General features: G+C 38.0%; 1 pseudogene; it reads left to right on the top strand.

The window, feature by feature from the left end:
- Positions 1 to 5543: 5543 nt before the first annotated feature.
- LOC122297214 lies at positions 5544 to 12932 on the top strand (annotated as a pseudogene).
- The last annotated feature ends 241 nt before the right edge of the window (positions 12933 to 13173 follow it).

Here is a 13173-nt window from a genome sequence, read left to right as displayed (position 1 = left end):
TTAAGTGGATATGATGATATTATGATCACCTTCAATTGCCTTTTTTAAAATCCTCTATTGGCTATAGACTTACATTTTAAATATATAAGTACTGTTATTAGATCATCTAAAACTTATCGCTTACCATTCAGATAATCCTCTTAACGTGACACTGCTATATGGTACCACGTGATTTATTAAAAAATTAAACAAAAAACTAACTCAAAATAATATATTGTTTGAAAACACAAAAAATGAAGAGTAAAACCAATTTTCCTCTCCACTTTTGTGTTTATGTATTTTATAAATAAATTGCGTGCCATCACACGTCATATAAAAAAGGGTCATTCGGACTGTAAATTATAAATAGCCAACTTAAATCTTTTCAAAAAGAGAGAAGCTACTATGCCTCTGTTAGTGATTGTTCTATTTTATCTCTTAGTTATTTTTTTATTATTATTATTAAATGATTAAGAAAGAAATTTTTAATATATTGATATAATTTTTATTTTTTAAAAATATTTAAAAATAATAAAAAAATAGATAAAAATAAAAGATAAAATTTTATACTTATAATAAGCTGCAAGTACGACTATTTTAAAAATTCCATTTGCTTCCTTAAAAAACTTTTTACTTTTTCTCACAAAAAGCCCACCGTTTTCAAACAAACAAAGACCAGAGGGTGTTTGGAGTTTCAACTCCTTAGCCGGTTTGCCCTAACTATTTCCGGTTACAGGCTATGGTCCACACAATCTCAACGCGACAGCAACTCACTCGAACCCACACGTGCCGGTCAACTTCGGCTTTCAATCGTCCTACAATCCAACTGCTGTCAGTGACTGGTGGCCGGGGTTGGGTTTGGGACTACACGGTCTGGCCACGTGTAATAATCTACGTCACCTTGAAATTTTCTGCCAAGTATTCATTCGGCCGATCTTCGTTCGGTGGGTTTTTAACGAAGTAGTGGTGCTACTGGGTTCAGCCAAACCCCTCGTGTTGGCTTTCTTTCACATCCAAAGAAATGAACGATGATTCTGTGCCTTTTTGCCAGATCTAGAAAAAACCTTTTTGCCAAATCCTTTCGTCATGTGCTATATCTTGGTTCCTTTCATTTTGCTTTGTGTAATTTTAATTTGATTTGAATAATGATACATATAGTTTCTAGAGGTATAGGTCAGAAGCATTCTTTTTTATAAAAAGATGAGACTTCTTGATATCGTGTTTTGCAGCTTGAATGGTTTCATGGAAATCCAACACCATAATCTACAATCAAGAAGAAATGAGGGCTTAGGATGGTATGGGACACCTCTAATGTTAAAATCAATAAACGATTCTCAAGATTGCTATAAAGAGTAAGAGAGCAAAGTATCCAGAAGGAAAATTAGAGAAAGAAGTAGAAGTTCCCCCCTCCTCAGTGAAGATAAGGGTATTTATACTTGGCTCGGGCTCAACCAGTGAGAGGAATATTAGGGTGCCAGTCCATAATCAGGTTAGATTTACTGTCAGCTTCCTTGCCAAGCCAGAGTGTGTCAACCATTAGCGCTCTAGGAAGCACGTCATTGCGTGCCTGCCCCCGGAGAGCATTGAATGCGGCATGGCCCTAGCTGTGGCGTGCTCTCCTCTGTGTCCCATTTAATGCAGTGCGTCTTCAATCAAGCTTGCCCCATTCCTGGACATGTTTAGCCGCTAGGGCTTTGGGGCAAGGACTGTTCCTATCTTTGCTTGTAGAGGCCTGTCAGCCAGTAAGGATGTTAGTTAGTTTCCAATTGGCACGTGCTCTCCAGTCGCTCTTGTTGCCAGGCTTCCTAGGCCGGTCTAGCCTAGCGTCTTTCTCGCTCTTGGGCCCATGGCCTTCTTGGGCTCCGTGGTCTGAGCCTGTTGGACCCAACCTGGCTTCGAGAATAACCCCTCTCACAAGACTATTATTAAAAAATATAAATATTATGATCACAAAAAAATTCATAAAAGTAAATTTATAAATTAACATGACTTCATATTCATTAGATTTATTTTATAATAAAAATAATTTTACAATTTAACTTATTACATTATGCCTATTAATTTGTAAATTTATTTTTATTTTATGTAACGGGAAGAAGCAACAATTGAATTTGAAAGCTAGCAGTCGAAGAATGGATTATGAAGTAAAACGGAACGTTTAACTTTAATAAGACACGACACTTAACATGTTAGAGTTTGCATGTAGAAGTTAATAAAACGATGTATTTTACCATTCTATTAAACGTTGTGTTGTATGTTTAGTATAAAAGGGGAAATAGTAGTGCTCTATAGATCTTGGAGATTAGCATGTTCTTGTATGGAGGTTGGATCTTGCCTCAAATCAGATCTTCATTCTTTCATGAATTGAGTCCAAAGTCATTCTTGATTCTATTATTATTCTTATTTATTGTTTTAAGTTTCTTCTTAATATTTTGTGAGATCTATTTGTGGTTAAAATATTTTTTCTAAAGAGATACAGATGAATTGGATTGTATAAATATGACACAAGTATAATTTGTTCCCTCAAATTTTACCTTCTAACCAAAGGGAAATGCCACTATCAACTCGAGCACAATCCTAACCAAATTGAATCTCACTTTTTCTTCCAAAGTAACGCGCGAGACTTCCACACTCTAATTAAAACTATATTTAACATTACTTATTTGTTTTATGTGAAAAGACTTAGGCATGTTTAGCTAAAAACATGAGCTTCTGAGTTTAGCTACATCTGTTATTAACGACTAAAACGGAGAGAATGGAAGAGAACACAACTAATATGGTATCCTCTGAGTAAACTGCAGGATAACAAACAGTCTGGTTTTAGTAATTACTGGATTGTTGTGATTTCTCTTTATATATGTAAAAGACTCTTTAAGTGATTGTGGATAACTTCCTTTCTCCTACATTGTATATGGGAAGTAGGCATCCGAAGTTTTCTTTGTTGAGGACTTGGAGAAGCAGTTTGTAACTTACGGTACATCTCAATTCTCAATTGGCTACTGTCTCCAACTATGGCATTCAGCTAGCTAGAGTTATATTACTTGTAAATCTAGACATGGATCAGAAATACCGCATGAACCTGTTTTATACTCTTTTATCTGCATTTTCCTTATGTGTATACCCATATGTATATTATATATACGAGTGTATGTCGGTATTTCACGCCGTTTTTGTGTTTAAATGCACTTTTTATTAGTTTCAATCATTTCTTATTTCTCGACACTTTTAATCATCCTTGAATAATCTCTTATTTATTTTAGAAAGAAATTTAAACAGACATGAAATTTGGAGGGAGTTATCTATTTCAGCATGTGTGAAGATTGATAGCTATGTGTTAATGCATAAAATCATACAATAGGCTAGAATGGAGGAAAGAGTCATCTCAGCCCACAATGACGATTCAAGTGTAAATGATTTAGTGTGAAGTCTATGATTGCAATTTAGGGCGTCAAAACGATACTCGTACGTACATCTAGAGCAGTAGATAATAAAAGAATACATGAAATGTAAAAAAACAAATGATATGTATGGACTTACATGAAATGTAAAAAAAAAAAAAAATGATACGTACGGACTTACATAAAATGTTAAAAAAAAAAAAAAAATGATACGTACGGACTTACATAGTTTGACACAAAACCTACATCAACATGTCGTTTAGAAGGTAAATCTATTATGATTAAAATATTTTATAGTCTTTTATAACATCTCGTATGTTACAATATAATGGGGATTAATGACACTTTTAGCCTAGAGAAAATCTCTAGTCTCTTGTAGTGAGTTTGAAGAAGAAATCCCTCAATCCCATTGCAAGAGTGCCCTTCCTCTAATCCTGATTCCTCCCTTATATGGAGGCTTAGGGAGTGAGGAATGTTAGGTTTATATCATTTCATCATTTCTCCTAGTTGTGTCTTACTTGCATTCCTCAACTTTATCCATTTGTCTTGATTTGTCTCGTCACTTTCTTCTTTTTTTCCTTTTACTTCCTTATTATAACTTTATGGTGGACGGGGACTCGTGCATCTTTGACAACTCTTGCCGAAATTCGTCACTCGAGTCGTGGGTGGAACAATTAGCACACGTTACATTCTTTGCTCATTGAACATATAAAGTCACATTTGAAGGCGTATGACATTAGGTTTGTTGATAGAAAGGACAAGTAAAAGAGACCAAAATATTAATTACAGAGCTATACAATGCGAGGGAGTGATATTGTCTATATATTTTATTTTTTATTTTTCAATTAGCTTTTATTTTATTTTTCCTTTTTGAAAAAGAGAAGGGTTAATAGATATACATATTTATAATATAACGTATCGCATTAATTTATAATTTATTTTTTGAGTAGTGTTGTATGTATTTATAATTTTATGTACAATATTCATTTTGTCAATTTATTTTAATTTAAATTTTATAATTTTTAACATATCAATTGTTTTGGAAGTTGTTAAAGACGTGTTTCACACAACCAATAACACATATAATTTGCAACGGAATGAGAGGACGGTCGAGGATGTCTAGTAGAACTCTGATATTTAAGTTAGAGAAAAATTATCTCAATATAAATATATAAATGAATATAGTCAATGGATTACCTTCACGTATTATTTATAAAAACATGACGAGAATGATAACGACTAATTTCTAAGACTTATCTTGAAGATTTTTCGTGTAAATAAGAGTGATCACATTCTTAATCACTAGGAAATATATCTATTCCCATTATTTACAATACATATCAACAAAATCAGCCCTTGAGCTCGTAGTTTAGCCCCTAGCATCTTAGGCTTGGGACCTTTGATACATGAGCATGATGGGCTTATTTTTTAGATGTCTTAAAGGATAAATCTAGTTGTAAATATAACTGCGCATTAATATGTGCATCAATGTAATATGATTGGTCAAAAAGTCAATTTTATTGAAAGTAATGCTAATTTAAATTTCAAATACGAAAAATTCAGTATTAGTATGCAGATTAATACGCGACTTTACTTATATGTAACAAAACTCAACCTTAAATATTCCTTCCATATGTGTTTCTCACTCATCAATCCATGTCGTCACCTACACCAAAAACTCATGGAAAGCTTGAATTGTATTAAACGCTTCCTATGTCTAAATCAATAATTAAAGTAATCAATGAAAGTTCTAATAGCCGACTTATAGATAAATAAATTTTTGTCTAAATGTTTATTTTATACAATTAACATTTTTCTTATTTTCGTGGCTAATTATTCTTATTTTTTAGTTTTTACAGTGAAAAATTGGTACTTTTGTCGTGTAGGCCACCGGATAGCCACGTGTACAACAATCCGTAAGCAAGTTGCCACCTCTTCACTTAACTCTACTCACACGTCGAAAAAAGCCACTGTCTGACTGACTCAAATTGTAAAAGCCACATTTCCAACTTACCCTCCCTAGTTCCCCGTAATTCACTCCTACAAAACAATGGTACTCTAGTAAATTATATCAACTTCAGCTCTAATGTCTTTCGAATCTAACCTTCATTCCCACACTAGAACCAAACTCAAATTCTCCAGAATCCTCCAGCGGTCCAGCCCACACTCTGATTCTTGACTCAAGTTTTCCTGAACTTTCTCAGACATCTCTCTCTAGAAGACACTATAAATTTGTGGTTTCTCTGCTAGATTCACCTCCAGATTCTCGGACTCAAAGCAGCTCAAAAACAGTTTTCGAAGCTCTGAAATAGAGACCAACCTTTTTATGTTGTTGTGTGATTCCTGAGTTCCTAACATGGCGGCCAATCCTGAAAAAGGTATAGGCATCGACCTGGGCACCACATACAACTGCGTAGGAGCTTGGGTTAACGAACGCGTCGAGATCATCCCCAACGACCAAGGCAACCGTAGTACCCCGTCGTATGTAGCGTTCATCGACACAGAGAGACTGGTCGGTGATGTAGCAAAGAACCAGGTGGCCATGAACCTGGAGAACACAGTTTACGATGCCAAGCGTCTCATCGGGCGGCAATACTCAGACCCTTCTGCCCAGAACGACATGAAGCTCTGGCCCTTCAAAGTGATCCCTGGTCCTGGCGACAAGCCTCTGATCGTGGTCAGGTACAAGGGCAAAGAAAAAAAGTTTACTCCAGAGGAAATATCCTCCATGATACTGGCGAAGATGAGGAAGATCGTAGAGGCTTTTCTGGGTCAGCCTATAAAGAACACAGTGATCACGGTCCCGGCTTATTTCAACGATTCGCAGAGGCAGGCCATGAAAGACGCTAGGGTCAATGTTATGAGGATTATCAACGAGCCAACTGCAGCTGCTATCGCTTACGGGCTAGACAAGAAGTGTTAGGACGTTGTGGTAGGGGGCATACAATTACAACTGAAATAGAAATGAGAAAGAATAAAAAAAATAATAAGGAATTCCAATTGTAGAAGAATTTCACTTATAACAAAAGGATTACAAGAATTTCTCTCTTGAATAAGGAGAGCACAATTGACAATACATTTTCTTATAAAAGGAGAAAAATACACTCTTTCTTATAAAAAAAAAAAAAGACAATATATAGGAGAAATTTCACTATTTTTCTCTCTAAAACTCTCTCTCTTTCTCTAAATTTTTCTTTCAAAATGTGATAGATTTTTAAGAGCAAAAATATGTATTTATAGGAGTTAAAGGAGGTGGAAGATGACGGCTTGGAAATGTGAACGCAACCTTGATATAGGTTGTCAACTAGCCACCATTTTTTACTCATAAAAGTGGCTTTGGCGGTGGAAGATGGTGACTTGCAAATGTGAACGCAAGGTTGATATAGGTTGTCAACTAGCCACCATTTTTTACCTATAAAAGTGGCTTTATCGCTATATATCTCCTACTTAAAGTCACTTTTGTAATCTTTCTATCTTTTCTACACTTTCCATCTCCATGTTGCTTACATATCTGCTAGGCCTAAGGAGGATCAACACCAAATAAACTTGTCATTATTAATTGGCTTTGTTAATATATCTGCTAGGTTGTCTTTTGTATGGATTTTTTTGTAAATCCACACTTCCTTCTTCCACCTTCTCACGAACGAAGTGATACTGAACTCGTATGTGCTTTGTCTTTGAATGAATTGCTGGATTTTTTGCCAGATGCAAAGCGCTCTGACTATCACAAAATAAATCAACCTTCTCTTGTACGTGTCTGAACTCTTCCAGTAGCATTTGCAACCATATTGCCTCTTTGTTAGCTTGTGTAGCTGCGACATATTCTGCCTCCATTGTAGAAGTAGCCACGATAGACTGCAATTTTGAAACCCAGCTTATAGCTTCTCCAGCAAGAGTAGACACATAACCTGAAGTGGACTTGCTCTTGTCAAGATCACCTGCATAATCTGAATCAACATAGCCTCTAACAGTAAAGTCTGATTCTTCATAACATAATGCGACATTTGAGGTACCCTTGACATATCTCAAGATCCTCTTCACAGCACTCCAATGCTCTTTACCAGGATTCGCCATGTATCGACTAACCACTCCCACTGATTGTGCAATGTCTAGTCTTGTACAAATCATAGCGAACATTAAACTACCCACTGCTGATGCGTACGATACTCGAGACATTTCCATCCTCTCTGCTTCATTACTATGACTCATACTTGAGCATAACTTGAAATTAATAGAAAGAGGGGTAGAAATTGGCTTACAATCTTGCATGTTGAAGCGTCGCAAGATTTTCTTCAAATAATTTTCTGAGAAAGCCATATTTTCCTATTATTTCTGTCTAGGTAAATTTGCATCCCTAGAATCTTGTTTGCTGGTCCCAAGTCCTTCATTTCAAACTCCCTAACCCACTGTGCCTTTAAGTCTGTAATACGATCTTTGTTGGGGTCTGCTACCAACATGTCGTCAACATACAACAACATAATAATGAAATTACCATCACCAAATCTCTTGTAGTAAACACAAGGATCTGAACTATGTCTGTTGTATCCAAGGCTCATGATAAAGGAATCAAATCTCTTATACCAACATCTCGGCGCCTGTTTGAGACCGTATAGAGATTTTTTCAACCTGCAAACCACGTTCTCTTTTTCTTTTTCTTCAAATCCTTCTGGTTGGAGCATGTAAATCTCTTCTTCAATTTCTCCATGGAGAAATACAGTTTTCACGTCCAGTTATTCTAAGTACAAGTCAAATGTAGCACACATTACAAGGACTACTCGAACCGTTGAGAGTCAAACAACAGGAGAGAATATTTCGTTGAAGTCTATGCCTTCTTTCTAAGCGAATCCTTTCACCACCAATCTAGCACAATACCGCTCCACTTGATCATTGCCATTTCGTTTGATCTTGTAAACCCATTTGTTTCCGATGGTCTTCCTTCCTTGTGGTAGTGGTACAAGATCCCATGTTTTGTTTTTATGGAAAGCTTCAATTTCTTCTTGCATTGTAACCATCCACAGAGAAGCTTTTTGGCTATCTGTAACCTCATGAAAATTTGACGGTTCTCCATCTTCTGTTAGTAGACAATATGCGACATTTCCCTCCATGATGTACTCTGAGTGCCAAGCTGGTTCTCTTCTCTCCCGAGTTGACCGTCAAACTTGTGGAATTGCACACTCAGCTTGTTCTTGTTCTTCGTGCTCTGATATTGCTTCAGAAGAATCTGGAACTTCTAATTCTTGTTTTTCTTCAACTTGAACTGTAGTAGTCTCTGGTTTCTCTTTTGAAGCGCTATCATTTTCTTTTTCTTGTACCTTATCTTCTACAAATACAACATCTCTGCTGATTAGCACCTTGCGGGCAGTGGGATCCCACAGGCGATACCCCTTAACTCCATCAGCATACCCTAAGAAAATATATTTTTTAGATTTTGGATCTAGCTTTGATGTTTCTTGGGTGTTGTACATAACATAAACAGGACTTCCAAATGTATGTAAGTGAGAATAATTCGTTGGCTTATCAGTCCACATCTCCATCGGCGTTTTCAGATCAATTGCGGTTGATGGTGACCGATTGATCACATAACAGGCAGTCTTGACTGCTTCTGTCCAACATGACTTGGCCATTCCCGCAGTTCTTAACATTGCTCTTGTTCGTTCTAACAAGGTTCTGTTCATCCACTCTGCTACTCCATTTTGTTGTGGAGTGTATGCCACCGTGAGCTACCTTTTGATACATTCTTGTTGACAGAAGCTATCAAATTCACTACCAGTATATTCTCCTCCATTGTCTGTCTTTAAACACTTGATCTTCTTTTCAGATTCAAGCTTAACCCGCGCTTTGAATATTTTGAAAACTGGAAATACATATGGTTTATTTTTTATTGGATACACCCAACATCTCCTGGAGTAATCGTCAATAAATGATACAAAGTATTTTGCTCATCCTAGGAACAAAACTGGTGCTTGCCAAACATCAGAATGGATTAGTTCTAAGATAGCTTTACTTCTAGCAGAGGAACTACTGAATTTCGATCTGTGCTGCTTACTAGTAACACAATGCTCACAAAAGGGTAATGAAACCTTTTTGAGCCCTGGAAGAAGCTTTTGTTTAGCAAGAATCTTCAAACCTCGTTCCGACATGTGGCCAAGCTTACGGTGCCACATCATTGTTAATTCTTCTGCCGAATTTGCCAACGCAGTGGATGCTTCTCCTTCTTGTTGTGTTTCTCCTTTAAGCATGTACAAATTTGCAGCTATCTTTTCCGCTTTCATCATTACAAGCGCACCTTTAACTATTTTCATGATCTCATCTTGAATATGGGTTTTACACCCACTATTATCTAATTGTCCTAAAGGCAACAGATTTTTCTTCAGGCCTTTCACATGTCGTACCTCCTAAATGGTGCGAATTGTACCGTCACATATCTTCAAATTGATGGTACCAATACCAGCAATCTCCAAGACATGATCGTTTCCCATGAACACAGATCCTCCTGAGAAAGGTTCATATTGATGGAACCATTCTCTCTGGGGAGTCATATGCCATGTTGCTCCTGAGTCAATAAGCTAAACATCAGCGAATCTTCTTCTATCTTCAGTAACTGTTGTTGCCTCACTGTATAAAATTTCACCATCATCTGAGGTGCTTGCTACACAACCCTGAGCTTTTGACAACTCAAGGCCTTTTCTTTTGGCTTCTTCGTTCTTCTTGAGATGCCAACACTCCCTTTTGTAGTACCCTTTCTTGCCATAGTGATGACACTTGATATTCTTCTTACTTCTGGATTTTGATCTACTCTGATTTTGACTCCTACTGGGGCCACGTTCTGTTGATCTCCCTCTCATCATTACCAAAGTTTCGGCTTGCTGTGAACCTCCTGGTCTATCTTCTTTGCTTTTGCGCTGACTTTCTTCTTCAAGAACCACAGCTGCAATATCATCGAAGACTAGAACTTCAATGTTGTTGGTTAAGTTGATGATGAGTTGATCATACGAATCAAGTAGACTTTGAAGTAGAATTTCAGCACGTTCACCCGTCTCTATGTTATGCCCCATTGCTGTGAGCTGTGAAAATAAAGTGTTGAGGGTGTAGATGTGGTCTGTCACCATAGTTGACTCCATCATCCGAAGAGTGTAGAGTTTTCTTCTTAAGAATTTAGTCAGAGTATCCCATATCTCTTTTGCTGTCTTTTTCTCCGCCACACTTGACAATATTTCATCAGCTAGTACTAGGTGTAGATTAGCAATAGCATTGCCATCCATCTCATTCCACTTACAGTCGTCAGTGATCTCATCGGGCCTATCTCCAATTGCCGTCAAGCAATTATCTTTCCTCAAAATTGCTTTTATTCTCATTTTCTACAATGAAAAATTATTCCCATTGAACTTCTCTATTTCGTACTTCGTCGCCATTATTGAAGATGCCTCATTTCCACTAACTGGATCTAACTACAGCACGAAAATCGGCTATAAACCTGATGCTCTGATACCACTGTTAGGACGTTGTGGTACAAGGCATACAATTACAACTGAAGTAGAAATGAGAAAGAATAAAAAATAATAATAAGGAATTCCAATTGTAGAATAATTTCACTTATAACAAAAGGATTACAAGAATTTCTTTCTTGAATAAGGAGAGCACAATCGACAATACCCTCTCTTATAAAAGGAGAAAAATACACTCTTTCTTATAAAAGGAAAGACAATATATAGGAGAAACTTCACTATTTTTCTCTCTAAAACTCTCTCTCTTTCTCTAAATTTTTCTTTCAAAATAGGATAGATTTTTAAAAGCAAAAACATGTATTTATAGGAGTTAAAGGAGGTGGAAGATGGCGGCTTGGAAATGAGAACACAAACTTGATATAGGTTGTCAACTAGCCACCATTTTTGACCCATAAAAGTGGTTTTGGCGGTGGAAGATGGTAGCTTGCAAATGTGAACGCAAACTTGATATAGGTTGTCAACTAGCCACTATTTTTTACTCATAAAAGTCCATAAAAGTGGCTTTACCACTTTAAGAAGGGCACGAGGAAAGGTGAGCAGAACGTGCTCATTTTCGATCTTGGTGGCGGCACTTTCGACGTATCTCTGTTGTCGATCGAGAAGGGTATTTTCTAGGTGAAGGCGACGGCGGGTGATACTTATCTTGGGGGTGAAGATTTTGACAACAGGCTGGTGAATCACCACATGGCCGAGTTTCGGAGGAAGTACAAGAAGGATATCAGTGGCAAGGCAGGAGCGTTGAGACGGATGAAGAATGCGTGCAAGAGAGCCAAGAGGGCGCTGTCTTCGAGGATGCAGACTACCATAGAGATTGATTCTCTATACGAAGGGATTGATTTCTACACAACGATCACAAGGGCGAGGTTCGAGGAATTGAACATGGATTTGTTCCGGCAATGTATTGAGACAGTGGAGAAGTGCTTGAGAGATGCGAAGATCGACAAGGGCCAAGTTCATGCGGTGGTTCTTGTAGGCGGGTCGACGAGGATTCCCAAAATTCAGAACATGTTGCAGGACTTCTTCAATGGGAAAGAGCTTTGCAAGAGTATTAACCCCGATGAAGCTGTGGCTTACGGTGCTGCGGTTCAGGCCGCGATTCTGACTGGCGAAGAGAGCGAGAAGGTGCAGGACTTGTTGCTGCTCGATGTCACGCCGCTTAGTCTTGGGCTTGAAACTGTCGGTGGTGTTATGACAATGCTGATTCCGAGGAACACAACGATTCCGACGAAGAAAGAACAGATTTTCTCTACGTATTTGGATAATCAGCCTGGGGTTTTGATCCAAGTCTCTGAAGGAGAGCGAGCTCGAACCAAGGACAACAATCTTCTCGGCAAATTCGAGCTCTCTGGCATCCCTCCCGCACCCAGAGGCGTTCCTCAGATCAATGTCACCTTTGACATAGACGCGAATGGAATTTTGAATGTCACGGCAGAGGACAAGTCAGCTGGTGTGAAAAACAAGATTACCATCACAAACGAGAAGGGAAAGCTAATTGATAAGCTGGTGCGAGATGCAGAGAAGTACAAGGCAGAGGATGAGGAGGTGAAGAAGAAAGTGGACTCAAAGAACACGCTAGAGAACTACGCGTATAACATGAGGAACACACTACGAGATGAGAAGATCGCAAGCAAGTTGGACTCGGCAGACAAGGAAAAGATCGAGAAGGCAGTAAACGAGGCATTGGAGTGGCTGGAGAAGAACCAGTTGGCGGAGGTGGACGATCTCGAGGACAAGCTGAAGGAGTTGGAGGGGATATGCGGTCCTATCATTGCTAAGATGTATCAGGGTGGTGGTGGTGGAGATATGCCTCCCAGCGGTGGCATGCCTGATGGTGGCGCTCAACTGGTTCAAGTTCAGGACTAGGGCCGAAGATTGAAGAGGTTGATTGAGGTTGAAGGTTGAGGTTTATTTACGTATGTAAGTGGCTGCATCTGCATGGGGTTAGCTAGCTTTTTGTTTTGTCTCTTTAGTGAGTAGTGGGTGGGCATTTCGAGTTGGTCGAGTCTATCTTTCTATCATGTCTAGTTATGTGTAAAGGTACTTTGTAATGTTGGGGTTTCTTGTTTTATCAGCCTCTCTATACATAAAACTACCTTTTGAGTTTATGGTACCAAACTGATTTAACTTCTACTTTGTATTCCAGTTTGGCACATTTAGCACGTGTGTTTACCTAATCCTTGTTAATACCAAGTAATTATGCCTGTTCTGGATATGTTTGATTCATGTTTTGATGACTTTCTTTGATGTTTGTCATACTAATGACATGATGTGTCGCCTGTACAAATAAAGGC

The sequence above is a fragment of the Carya illinoinensis genome, chromosome 15, assembly GCF_018687715.1.
Source record: "Carya illinoinensis cultivar Pawnee chromosome 15, C.illinoinensisPawnee_v1, whole genome shotgun sequence".
Taxonomy (NCBI): Eukaryota; Viridiplantae; Streptophyta; class Magnoliopsida; order Fagales; family Juglandaceae; genus Carya; species Carya illinoinensis.
This window is presented reverse-complemented; position numbering and strand designations above follow the sequence as displayed.